At 37.5% G+C, this 13959-nt stretch overlaps 1 long non-coding RNA gene across 1 annotated transcript; it reads right to left on the bottom strand.

The window, feature by feature from the left end:
• Positions 1 to 3425: 3425 nt before the first annotated feature.
• Positions 3426 to 3826, bottom strand: LOC122758680. Its single transcript, XR_006358174.1, has 3 exons — positions 3811 to 3826; positions 3548 to 3730; positions 3426 to 3454 (listed from the first exon to the last, which is right to left on the bottom strand). It is a non-coding gene; the product is annotated as an uncharacterized LOC122758680 (long non-coding RNA).
• Between the last annotated feature and the right edge of the window lie 10133 nt (positions 3827 to 13959).

Raw genomic sequence — 13959 nt, 5'->3', positions numbered from 1 at the left:
TGCTGAGGAAGTGAGGTATTCTGCGAAATACACAATTAAAGCACGCGTAGCCCCGCCCCCAAGACGCCACGTCATAGCCTGTGTATGTGAGATGTGATGGCAACAGACAGTTTCTGAGCTCAGTTAGAAAATATTATCTTTATTTATTAGAATCGCAGGCAGAGACGTGATAATATGTTTTGTGCATATTAAGTATTTTGTTGTTAACTTGATGATTTCACATATACAAATGTACATTTCCTGGTTAAAACAAGGAATTATTCATGTTTAACCCATTTAATGTTTTTGTATTTCATTTTTATAGATGAACCAAATAACATTGCTTTATATTTAATTATACACCATTTTACCAAGTCACAGTTACCAGAATAATATATAATAATATACAGTGCTGACCACCTGTCAAAAATATTTTAGAAAACCTTCAAAAATGTTATTGTTATTTATTTGGTACATAACAAGCATAACATTCGACCGCTAAAACATTGTTTTTGTTCCGGAATGCAAGTAAACAATATACTTTGACATATTTATCAAGAAATAATAATGTGTTTCACTATTTTTGGGTATTTTCTTTAGAAAACAGTCAATTTCTGACATTCATGGATAAAAGTAACAACTATATTTTAGCATTAAAGTATAACTTTATTAAAGAGCTTGTACATACTACTTTCTGATGGAATTTAAATATATATATTTATATATTAGCACTTTAAAAGCTGTCTAAAAACCACTAACCACATTTATTTTATTTTATTGTATTATATTAGTATTTATTTTATTTTAGAATGTATCCTTTTTATATACTGTGAATATTATTTCAATGCACTTCCCTTCTGTATCTGTGGCTTATTGACACTGCTGAATCTGTTTCATGTTCATTGTTCAATTTCTGAGAAAAAATATTCACAAATATTCGCATATCCACCAAATTCAGCTTCCTAATTACAAATTATAGTCATTGTATCTTGTAAATGACTGGATTAAAGTAAATATTGGATTTGCACCAACACAGTGGTGCAAATAAGGAGTTAATGTGATACTGCTGATACTACTGTTTTTAATGGCAGCAAATAATCACACCTGGGTCAAAAAATGACCGTGTCCGGTTTGAGTGTTTATAAAGTATAAATTATCACCCACCTTTGTGTTTCAACTTCTTAACTCAACTTTATTCCAACTCATTACCTGACATAACCTGTGCTATTCCTGCTAAAAGACGTCTGCTGAGGAAAAGGCCTGCCGGGAAATGCTTGTGAATCATATTTGAATAAACATCTTGAACATCAGTGTCAAACATACAGCTGCTCCCTCAGCTTTTTCCTCCAGGACAGATGAATCACACTGCAACGGATGTTTGACCTGCGTTTGCAGTGATTGTCTTCAATGGAAAAAAGAGCACATACTTCAGTCTGTAAGTGCTTTTTAACTATGTTTGCACTGCATGTTGCTCATCCAATGCTGTGCCCCGTCCCAACCAGTAGGTGTCACTGCTAACCAATAACAAAAAACAACATCTATGCAAAGGGAAAAATTGGCATTGTTGGTGGTGCAGGCATGCAACCTCTTCACTCTTATTCTGAACTATTTCAAAGTTAAAAGTTATTCATGTTCAATCCTTTTAATGTTTTTGTATTTATTTTTTAGATATATACCAAATAACATTGCCATGTATATTTAATTACACATACTTTTACCAAGTCAGTTAGCAGAATGTTTACGATATATACTTCACAATAAATCATAATTATCGGCATGTCATGAATGGTATGAATGTTTAGCCATTGTGTTTGGGGACTGGTTTGATAACTCTGCAGTCGTTGAGGTTACCCACAAGATGGCAGCAATGCACCAGTGATTAAAGCCGGATGAATTGCATTTGTTTTCCCATGTTACAACGCTGTAGAACAAGACAGGAACAACAAGTCCTATTGTCCCACTGATTAAATAGATGACAACAAAACGTTCTTAATAATGTGATAAGGCTTGTTTAAAAATGAATTGAACAGAAATCAGCATTAAAATATCTTATTGTCTGGCAAATTTAATCTCAGGTCATTTAGTCATCCCCAAGAATGACTGAAAGCTGTTATCTCCATGTGCCTTTAGACATTATGACTACAAATGATTATATTAAAGCATCCTATTATAATCATTATTATGAATTCCAACATTGTTGTATGTCTGTGTTTTCATGTCTCCTCTCCATCACATGGACTATTGCTGAGTTTGTCTGAAACGCATGGATAAATAGGATAAAGATATTAGCTGTCCACAGTAAACTACTTTAATCTGGTAAATTTTTTATCTGTTAACGCACCCTTTACTTACTAAGGGATTTATTTTCAAGTACAAAAAACAGCCCACAAAGCCGTTGAGCTGCAATGTTCACAATCTTGTTGTTTTGTGGTAGAGCAGGTTGTTATTTTTCTCTCCTTTCACACTGGTATCTCGGTAGAAATGTGAAAAACAAAGTCTAATAAGATTTATATATGGTGAAATGCTGTTAGGAATAGGAAATCAAGAGTTCCTTAATAAACAGAGGATAAGACAGAATAAATATTACTGATAGGCTTAAAGGATAAATGACTGGCAGTGAATGCAGGTCTGTTGTGAGTTGCAATAAAGTCATAAAATAAACTAGCTGGTGTTTTGTTTTGTTTTTTTTGAAAAGACAACACTTCATATTACACCGCTCTGGATTACTGTGATATCATTAGGGTTTGAGCACAAGGTGCGTAGAACCTTTTCGAAACCGTAAGAGTAATTCTTATTATTATTATTATTATTATTATTATTAAGGTTTGAGCACAAGGTGCTTAGAACCCAATTGAAACTGAAGGAATTCTTATTATTATTCTTCCTCGAAGTAAATCGCCTTTTGAGGCTTTTCCCATTCCTCAAAACTTATGGATTTCTGCGACCGCATCAGACCTGGTGTAAATTCTCCATCTTGGGTTGAACGGCCATTTTGAGCTTTGGTGTGATCACCTTCAAACTTGGTGCAGTTGAGTTTTCTGGTTAAGATCAACCGAACACTTGGAGCAGTGTCAAAAGGTGCCAAGTCTACAGTAACAGATCAGTGCAATTCGTTTTAGAAGAATTCCACATCTTTAAGTTCAAAGCACTAACTTGTCAAAAACAACACTCATCACAGAGCCACTGAAAAAAATACCAGTCAACCATAAAGTTAACAACAAAAGTTTTACTTCATATAAAGAAGGCAATAAATACAAGTTTTCAATGTCTAACATTACAGGCTGAAAGTAGCAGTGTCTGTATTTTAGTGTGGTGATGCATCACATGTACAGTGTTTTGTCATGTGTGGTTGTGGGTCAGTGGGGACGGGGGGGGGGTTAAAGTCCATTTAAAAACAAATCGTTGACCACGTCCTGTTGGGCAGAGTGATGTAGCAGCCATTGAGGCATGTGTACAGTTTGGCAAGGTCCAACATCTAACAAAAAAAAACAAAAATAAATAAGAGTCAGCACACTTTAGTATTAAGTAAATAGGGATAAAACATTGAATACCATCTGACAGAACATACCTGAATACATCCCGTGGAAAAGAGGTGGAAAAGGTCGGTTCATCTTGGGCGAAGTCCTCGTCGTAGAAGGGTCAGTTCATCTTGGTCTAGGTCATCACCACAGCCATCCAGGACAGGACTTCTCCAGGTCGTGGTGTCTAACATGGAGTCCTCTGATCCAGGAATGTGCTGCAGCCTTCATCTCTTCAAAACAAGGAAGAATTTGATAAGTCACAAGAAAAAAAAAAAGAAGTAAACAAATGACAAATCTTCAAGTAGCTTACCTGGTCAAGTGTGACAGGTCCTCACATCCAGTCAGAGCTCACCGATGGATGCCCTCCCTAACCTATACCTGCCTTTCCTGTCCTACACTGACAGTTACAAGCAATCTTTGCCAGTCATTTGGGATGATGCTAACCCCAATGTCTCGGTTGGCTGCATGAAAAACTGTAAATCTCCCAGTTGCCCAGACAAACGTTCCTTCTGATTCTGTAGCCTCGCCACAAAAAGATCCTCTGCTGAAACCCTCATTTTGCTAAGCATGAAATCAATTCCACTTTCCTGTCCTCAGATCTCATTTTCTCACCCTGCAGCCTTTCAACAGCCATTGCTGTTGTAACATCTGCAAGAGGCAGCAGTTTCACAATTCAGAGCTTCTCATGTGTTCAGCAAGACGTGGCACCAGAGTATTGACAAAGCAAACACCTGAAAATGCTTGACCCCAATTTAAACAAATGCTTCACCATCTACAAGTGATGTGATGTGATGTGATTTACACTACAAACCTGTCCATTCCAATCCTTTGTTTCGGAGAAAGATACATGCATATCATGACAGGCCGAGTCACAAAATCAGATGGATCCTTGTCTGATTTTGGAAACTGCACAGCCATGGTATGCCACTCAGTCAGGATCCGTGGCCAGATTTCCTCACACACAGAGAAGAAGGGGAAGGACGAAATGCCTTACCATGTTACAAGTCGACTCAATTTACCTTGTTCTCTGTTGTGTGAAGAAGACCCAGCTCATAAAATCTTGACTGATTTAAAAATTGAGCAATTAAATAACTCAATCATCGATGCTGTTGGGTCATGCAGAGAGCTTGCAATCTTTTGCATGGTTTCCCAAACATTTAGAGGTCAGGTTACTGACCCCAAGAATGTCAAATTCAATGATATTTTTTGTCCTAAACTGATGAACCATTAGGGTAAATTAGATCAAGCATTTAAAAGGTGTTTACATTGTTAGTAGTCTAATGACACTTCTTACCCAACACATGAGGACGCAGTGAATCAGGATACGGCTACCTTTAGCAGATGCAACAGCAGCAGTGGGTGGTGGAAGGCTGCAGGGAGAAAAAAATTGATATGAACACGAGTTGGAGGAATCATTTAATGCATAGCTCAACAAGAGTTAAAGCGGAGAGAAACTTTAGGGCAAGTCTACAAAAATCAGAGGAGGAATTTCGCCAACACATCAAAGAAATAGCAGTTTTTCATGCAACCAACCAAGACATTGGGATTAAGCATCTTCCTAATGACTCTACAAGCTGCCTAAATTGTGAAATATGAAATAAAGTCATGGGTAATAACGGACTACACACCCTTGTTCGCCGAAATAGCTAGTGTATGGTGAGGTGTTAACCCTATGCGCTATCAAAAATCCCACTTTGGGCAAGCCATAAAGTGTTTACACGTTTACATGATCACTGTTAACCACAAAGCTCCAGACACCAAGTCAATCCAAGAATCAAATCAAATAACGAAAAATAAATTAAAAAGCTGCAGCTGCTCACTCCTACAAGAGGGTACTTGCGCAACAGTCTTCAACATGAAGCCAACTTCTGTCTGATTTCTGTCTGAATTCAGCCCACAGAATAAAGTTTTTATTTCAAGTTGTCGTATCGAAAGATAAAAAATTTGAACATTTGGCGCAACTTTCACTTAAATAATCCGAGTTGTCTCTCTGCCAGGTTTGTGTCCTCCTAAAGAAAAGAAACGCGCTCTAATCCTGCAACCTACAATCTCATTTATGAAAGAAACTATGAAGGATAGTCCTGCATCCCTAAGGCGAGTAACGCATAGTTTGGCAGGGGAAGATAAAAATCCCCTGCTGGGAGGCCTCCCAACATAACGCGCAAAAAGACTATGAACACAAAAAGGTTCAACTCCTTTAGAGGGAAATAAACTTGGCAGAGTGAGACAAGTCAGCATTAATATTGAATTCGATTTCAGTTAGCGAATACAAAGGCTGATGGCAGTGTGTAAAGTTTAAGACTTAAATGATATCAAAAGTGTACCAACAAATGCCATATTTAAACTATATCATAACATTATCCATGGGCTGAGTAACACCTACAATCTAATGTGACTACAATTGCATATAAATCAAAAGTTTAGCTTCATAATCAAATCAGGAACCAGTTATCTTATCAAAGCAATTACCAGTTGAGAATAAATGAACACCTGGTCTAGCTCATCATAATCAATTACTTCATTTTTACAGCACTTTGAAAGAACTTTAGACAAGCTACAGTAAACTTTGATGCATTTACTACATGATTAATCAGCTTCCATGTTTGTCAACAATCCAAGTTGCAACTATGATAACTGACCAAAATTACATTTTTAAATTAAAGCCATTTCAAAATAAGGTACCAAAATTTCCTGCAGCAATCAGACGCCTCAAGACTGATCAACTTTAAAATCATCTATTCAAGTCGAGACTAAAAAAGTGACTGAATCCGACACAGGCCTGACAGACGGATACCAGACACACAAGACAGACAGACAGCAAGAGAGACTGACACAGAGACAGACAGACAGAGAAAGACAGCGACACAGGACCGACAGAAAGGCAGAGACACCAGACAGACAGACCAGACACAAGACAGGCGGAGATCAGAAACACGAGACAGACAGAAAGACACACAGGACAGACCAGCGAGAGAGAGACAGACAAGAGAGAGACAGTGACACATGCCACGACGGCAGCCTTGGCATGCGTCAGTGTGTAAATAAAGGCCTTTGCACTCAATAACGCAAAACTTATTGCATAAAATTATTGTAATGCCATGGTGTCAGGCATTGTAAATATTTAGATGTAAATTAACTTATAAATTGAGTGGACACGATTTACCCACAAAGATCATGTGGCAAAGGCCTTTAATACTTACCTGAAGGGTAAACATTTTACCTGTTTTTGAAAGAATTTGAATTTGCTTGTTGTCTAATTGGTGTGCATCTTGCCAGTCTTGCAGCATAAATTATGTTCACCTTCCTGGTCCAAAGGTCAGATAAACGTCAGTCCAAGTCAGTCATCACACACACGCACACACACACACGAAAACCTAGTAGGAAAAACAGATCAGAAATTATAGACTGGCATGAACACCAAGACCAAGTACAGTCATGACACAGTGGCCATGAAGAATCAAGATTCAGGTCAGAGCAGGTATAGTAATGGCACAGCGGCCAAGCAAGAAAGAAAAATTTCACTTAACATTTGAAATTTTACCTTAACTAAAACGCAATCTAATTTGGATGGACATGCAGTGATGTCGGTGCTCCTCTTGACTGATGCTAGAAGGAAAGTACAGGTTAGTTCACTTACTGTGCATGGACGCGGAAGGCACCCATGTTTGCCTATGTAAAATGACTATACGCGCAAGGCCAGACGTACAATGACACAAGTAGGCTATGAAGGCGCGGGCACAGTTAGCGATCATGGCCTACTTGCATTAAGGCACGTATGGCCATACAAAGGCAATGGCAGGGCTGCCATCTAAAGCCATGTACTGTGTTTGTAGATCACCAGGATCTATTTTAACGTTCTAGGGCTAACGGTAGATTAATGGCCACGGTGGAAAAGAGAAGAGAAAAAAAGAAAAAGGCACGGCGGCCAAGAAGTCTAAGCCTTGTGACAGAGCGTACAAGGCACAACATTAATTTTATTCCTACCATCTAGCTTTAACTGTACACCAACATCCATTTAAACCTCATTTAAAATCTGGTCCTCCAACATCACTATATTTCAGTGCTAAAGAAAACAGTTCAAGTTAATTTTTTTTTCTTTTAGAACTAAGGAAAGGCAAGAGAGCCAGGACAAATCGACACGGCGGCCGGAAGAGCGATGGCCCGCGGCCTGCGTAACAGTTGGAAAGAATGCATGTAGGTAGTTAGCTGTGGGCAGCCAGACTAGCAAGTCAGTTGCAGACACCTAAGTACCTTCACTTTCAAAAAAGCACAACACACAAGTTTTCTTTTGTTTATTCCCCTACTCTGCAAGAGAAGAAAAAAAAATATGGACTCACCCTTTGTAGACAGACCTAAAAAGGAAATGTTAGTGCATTATAACTTATCAAGCTTCTAAGCCCTTCAAGACATCATATCTACTTTAACGGGAACTGCTGAACATAATCATATTGTCAGACCATCTTAACTATTCAATCGAGGCATCTCAGTCACACACAACCCATCCGTTCAGAGAGAGAACTTCAAACACTCCATCAGTCACCTCATTCTTTCAAATCACTCGCTCAGCAGTTCCACAAAAATATAACCAACAAGGACCAGATTTACAGACCACCCAATAAAGTGGACAGGAACATACAAAACCAACCTGTGGCAAATGCTCCATGTATAACCCTCAGCTATTTGACAGATGGAAAGCAGGAGAACAGAAAGAACGTGACCATGTTGGACAATGCAGATAGATGTAGGCACAGCGGCCAAGAAAGAGTGGGGACACGGCGGCCACCCAGAATTAAATCATGACACCTACTATTTGACAATCTTCATGAAGATCAATCTGGGGGGAAAAAACAAACAAACAAAAAAATGTTTGAGTCCACTCTTCAGACTTGACAATGTTCAAGTTCATAACATTACAGGTGTAAAATAACTAGGTAAGAATGTGTTTGTATGAGGTACAGACATGGTTCACCCAGCCTGAGATATAAAGACTAAAAACATTGCTGCCAGTACAAATTCTATTCTAACAGTGAAAGAAAGAATTTAACATGTAGAATAAAGTGGATTAAGATTTAAGGAATGCCATTTAAGTTCAAGTATAGAAATGTCAGTAGCAACACTCTTTAAAAACACAAAAAACCTATATTATACATGTGTGATTAAATTAATGTGATATATTGCCATCAGTTAAATACATAATGGAAATTAGCCATAAACTTTTTCAATGATGTAGTAAATTATCTCTAAAGGTGTCACTCACCTTTTCTTGACAGCCTCAGGCTTTTGTATATGGCGGTCTGACCAGGTCTCCATGAGCAGAAAGCAAGTTGTTCCTTTAAAAAAAAGTTTGTTTAAAGTTTAGAATTATAGAAGACATGTATAACACTGAATCTGTTGTTAAACATTTAACATCATCTTTCCAGTGAAAAACTCAATAGTAATGACCATGAGTGGAACAGTGAGTTAACATAGCGCAGCCATTTTAACTTGTTTTTAGTCTTGTTTTGTCTATTTTGATAATGGATTGGTTTAAGTGTTTGAGTTTCAGAATTGTTTTATTTTGTTAAATGTGAATATTTCCTAATTTATTTGCTCTATTTAAGTCTATTTAAATCCAAATAATTTAAGAATATAACTGAATTTAGAAACAGTGAACAAGATTTAACATTTTATGGACCAAACATGAAAATAAATCACAGGTTAATGAAAATAGAAATTAGTTGCAGCCCCATTTAAAACAATGATTTAGCTGCTGTAACCAGAGAAAACGGCTGCCAATTCAGATAACTGGCTGACAATGAGGCTCAGCTTGAATATTGAGGTATATTGAGCATATAATTCAGCAAACAGAGTCACCATTAAGATAACTTGACAAAAGTTACTCACCATTTTGAACGGGCCACCAATCTGGACCAGGTCGAACACGCCATACAGGAACTGATGCACGTGGCCACCTTTTCGGCGTCTGACGTCACGCCGCGGTAGTTTTCCTTTTTTTTCTCTTTTATTTTAAAGTTCCCTCCTTTTTGAGGTTTTATGGCGGTGGGTGCATTACTGCCACAAGTTCCCTCCTCCCGGAACAGTTTCAGTAGTTAAGCAGCAACACTTTTTTCGCGTCTTTTTTTTTTTGTTTCACGGCACGTGCAGCTTCTCTTCAAAGTAACATCACGGAACTGTTGGCTAGAGGAAGCAATCGGCGGTCATCAGCTGATTGAAAACCACCTGCGTGAAGATGAGCAGGTGTGTTGTGTGTCACCAATCAATCAGTCTCCGCTTTATGTCTTTTCTTCTTCTTCTTTTCTGAGGTTTTATCGCGGTTGGCAAACAACGATTTGGTGCATTACCGCCACCATCTGGTATGGAGTGTGGATGGAAATGTTGATCTAACTGAACTATTACTATTTATAAGTAAAAATAATAAAATAAATAATAATTATATATATATATATATATATATATATATATATGTATGGCCAAATCTGATCCTCGATATTATATTTTCCTCTTTCCTGCTTCTTTTTGTGTGCCTCGTCGCTCCCACTTTTCTTTGGATACTGTAAAACCATCTTCCTTTCCTCTCCTCCTCCCATTGTTTTTGCCATCTCTCCTTCAGTTTTGGTTTAATGATGCTGTTCATTTCTGTTTTGCTTAATTTTATTGCTAAATCTATATTATTATGTCCTGTTTCTGCTTTTGCCACCTTGTCTGCTATTTCGTTCCCTTTAACCCCAATGTGACTGTAGGCTTGTGAGCAGTGTTGGGTAGTAATGCCGTTACTTTATTCAGTAACTAATAATGTTGTTTTTTAAAATTCAGTAACTCTGCTTCCGTTGCCAAACGCTGCGTTCCTTTTGGTGAGGTTTTACAACAGCACACAGTTCTCATAACCCTCCGGTTACAAGTCAAGTTCCCTTTCCACTTGGCCACATTAACATTAATGCACTTTAACGTACATGAACGAAACTTGGTACACGTGTTCATTTGGTGGGCATTGTCAAAAAAGTTGATGTTTACTGTATGTATTTACAAAACATCATGTCAATTAAATATAAATAAAAAGTCAATTAATGAATCAATTTAAATGTAACCTTGTATCATAATCTGTTATGCCTGGTTTGGGGATTATAAGAAAAATATGCCTCGAGGCTAAAAGGCCAGCCACTAATAATCAGAGTATGTTTGTATTTGTTTTATTTGATATTATGTCATTGCATTGAGAATCACTCATTAATAATAACAATAATAATAATAACAATAATAATAATAATACTCATCAGGCAGCTACTTTTTCCTTTTATTTTCTTCTGGCCTCCATGTCTTTATGTTTTGTTGTGTTTTCGCCACAGACCGTATTTCACTTTGATCATCTCTATAAGGAGCAACAACAGCGAGAGCTGATTACAGATAACAAGGAGCAACAGAAGCAAAATGAGATTGAAGTAAGCTGATTTCAGATTTAAACTGAGCAACTCAAATAATTTGTTTCTTTGTCATGAGGCTGCCCTTTTCATAAAAACAAAACCATCTGCCCTTTTACGTATTAGACAGGTTGAAGTCTTTGAGCGTTGTTCCAAAAAAAATGGATGGATTATATTTTTCCCTGATAGTGAATTAGAGTGACGTATATATGTTCAGAAGAAAACAGCGGCACCAAAAACAGGTCGGATACCGTTTTTTTCATTTTGAAATAAAACAATACTTCTCAGCTGATGATCTGAAATGTAAAGGTTAATTGGTGGGAGAACACAAACGAATAAACCACACTCATCCGAACACAAAACACATGTGAACCGAACAGTTTTTGTGATTTATTGATCAAATTATTATTGTAGATTGCCTCAGTTGTTGCTTGCCAAATAAATAACACATCTACTGCCATATAACATATATATAAAATATGCAGTACATGTCAAATTACCAGATTCCCACAAAATTCTATATGTTCAGGAAAGATGATATACTGTTCATCTGAGAGTTGTGAAATCATTTTTCACATCATTTTACAAGCTTGAGTGATGAATTTAAAATATTCACCCCTATACTTCCACTTATTCCACTTATTTAAATGCAATGCTGCAGTCCTTTGAGGTGGGTCCCCCACAAACGACTGTAAAATATGCAAATCAAGGTCATCTTACATGGTATACAGTGTGTAGACTAAGCCTGTTTACACTTATACTTGACCTCTTATGTGACACAGTCTGAAGATTACCTTCAATCTGTGACCTCCTTGACTAAATCTGTGGGATTAGCATTTTCCTAAAGACCATAAACTTTGTAATGTGTGTGTTTATCACAACTGAATTGGAATTGCTCATGAAAAAACATGTTTGTTTCTGGCAATAGATGGTACTTAGTGTGTCATGTCAACATATTCTACCAAGTGACATCAGTGGTACAATTGGTCAATATAAATGTGTGGTCAATGCATGCAGATATATAGCAATATTCTATACCCTTAATGAACCCACTAGTATTTTGTACCATTGTGCCGTTTGTCTTTGTTGAATGATTACTTCAAAAACATCTAGGCTTTCAAATTTCTGAAAGCTGGTATGGTTTTGTATGATAAAGCAATTTCTCAACAAGACTAAGTGATGGCAGGGGGCCAGGAGGAGAAAACAATTTGCGTAATGGAAAAATCAGACCTAATCTTCTCCAAAATTCAGCCCATATAGGAGCCTCAAGTAAAGGTGAATGGAGGAAGGGAGAAAGCAGGAGCAGCTATAGATGAGCCTTTAAATCTGAGTCCAATGGTCGCTGATGTGTCTTAGCCCTATCCTTAACCCTAACGTTGCAACAGCTTGACATGAAATTTCCTCATGTTCCATAATGTAGACTTGTCCTACCTATCTGGTGTACCTTTAGAGCGAGCTTTATATGTGTGAATAGCAGTAAATACAGAATGTATTAGTTACTTGTGTAATTTAGCTTTGAAAAATAATCTAAATGTGCAAAATAAAATTTAAACCACGTGATTTACGGCTCACTTTAAGCACTTTTGTTAATAACTGGCAGCCAACAATTATAACCTAAATAAAGCCAGTAAACAGTTCTAATGTTGCTACACTGCAACATCAATATATATGGCTAGATTTTCCCCTGACAACCAAGGGGTGGCAGTGTTGTTTATGAGTGCAGATGTGTAAGACAAGACTAAAGAAAAATAACTTGCCTAAAGGATTGTCTCAAAGTAAAATAATACAGTATTTATAAAATGCTAATGAGGCAGATGATCTGATGTGGCGACCCCTAAAGGGAGAAGCCCAAAAGAAGAAATAGATGAGGCTTTTGCAGTCTGTATTAGTGAATGGATATATTACACTGCTGAAGTCTGTTTACACTGTGTCTGTACTTTGTGACCTTAAAATACCCGTGGTGGAGAGCCACAGCAGTAAACGACAGAAAGACAGATGTGTTGCACATCTCCATCATGTCTATTGTCATTCGACTTCCACAACAAATAATCCTGGACATGTTTTGTCATCCATGTTTATGACCATATTTGAGAAACTTGATGACTGCCACCGGACATTCATCAAGGTCAAACATGGACAAACAATTTGAATGAGCAACTCGCCATCAGACTGTTCCTAATGTGATGGACTAAACCAACCATGTGGGATGTTTTTACTTACTTCTTATGTCATTTGAAGAAATAGCAAAATAAATTGACAGTTGTAAAAAATGATATAGGTGGTTTTAGTTAAAAACAACCATATTTTCTCCTCCTGAGTGATGAGTGCATGAACTCAGAATCCAGGAAAGTGTCTGTCTCTCTCCAGTTCAAATCTGAAGTCGGTTCGCTTTTGGCTGTAATGTGAAATATGCAGATGTTTACATTAAGCATAATTCAGCAATGCTGCTTAAGGTTGACATGCCTGTAGTTAAACATGTCATTATCTCCTTGTCTTCACAGAGCGTTTTAAAATTCACATTCCACATGTCCCTTCACAGTATTAGGGGGAAAAAAGGCATATGGGCAAAGGTGTGTTAGTGATCATTGAAGCAAACTGCTGGTGAGTTGCTGAAGATTTTATTGATTTGTGTTCACAACTAATACCGAGCCCCCACTCATACTGAGAACATTATCCCCTGTTAAGCCAGTGTATGTTTAAAGAAAGTTATTATCCAATTGGGAGAAACAGGAAATCCACAGAGTAAAGCGGAGCTGATCCGTTTTCTCTTCCAGAAGCTGAGGCAAACTGTTATAAGTTGACTGCTGAAGAACAGGAGATTATGTACAGTATGACAAGTCAGCACTGCAGTGTTTGTGTGTGTGTGTGTGTGTGGGTGTGTGTGTGTATTGATCTTGTTTGGCATAAACACTGACATTTGTCAGGACCAGTCGTCCTCATGGAGACCAAAACTCGGTCCTAATAAGGCAGAATCTCATTTCTGATGTTTAGGGCTAAGATGAATGTGAGTCAATACAGCGTCCTTATAAGAATAGCTGTGCAAA

The sequence above is a fragment of the Solea senegalensis genome, linkage group LG21, assembly GCF_019176455.1.
Source record: "Solea senegalensis isolate Sse05_10M linkage group LG21, IFAPA_SoseM_1, whole genome shotgun sequence".
Classification (NCBI taxonomy): Eukaryota; Metazoa; Chordata; class Actinopteri; order Pleuronectiformes; family Soleidae; genus Solea; species Solea senegalensis.
Note: the sequence above shows the minus strand (reverse complement) of the source record. Positions and strands in the feature narration are given on the sequence as shown.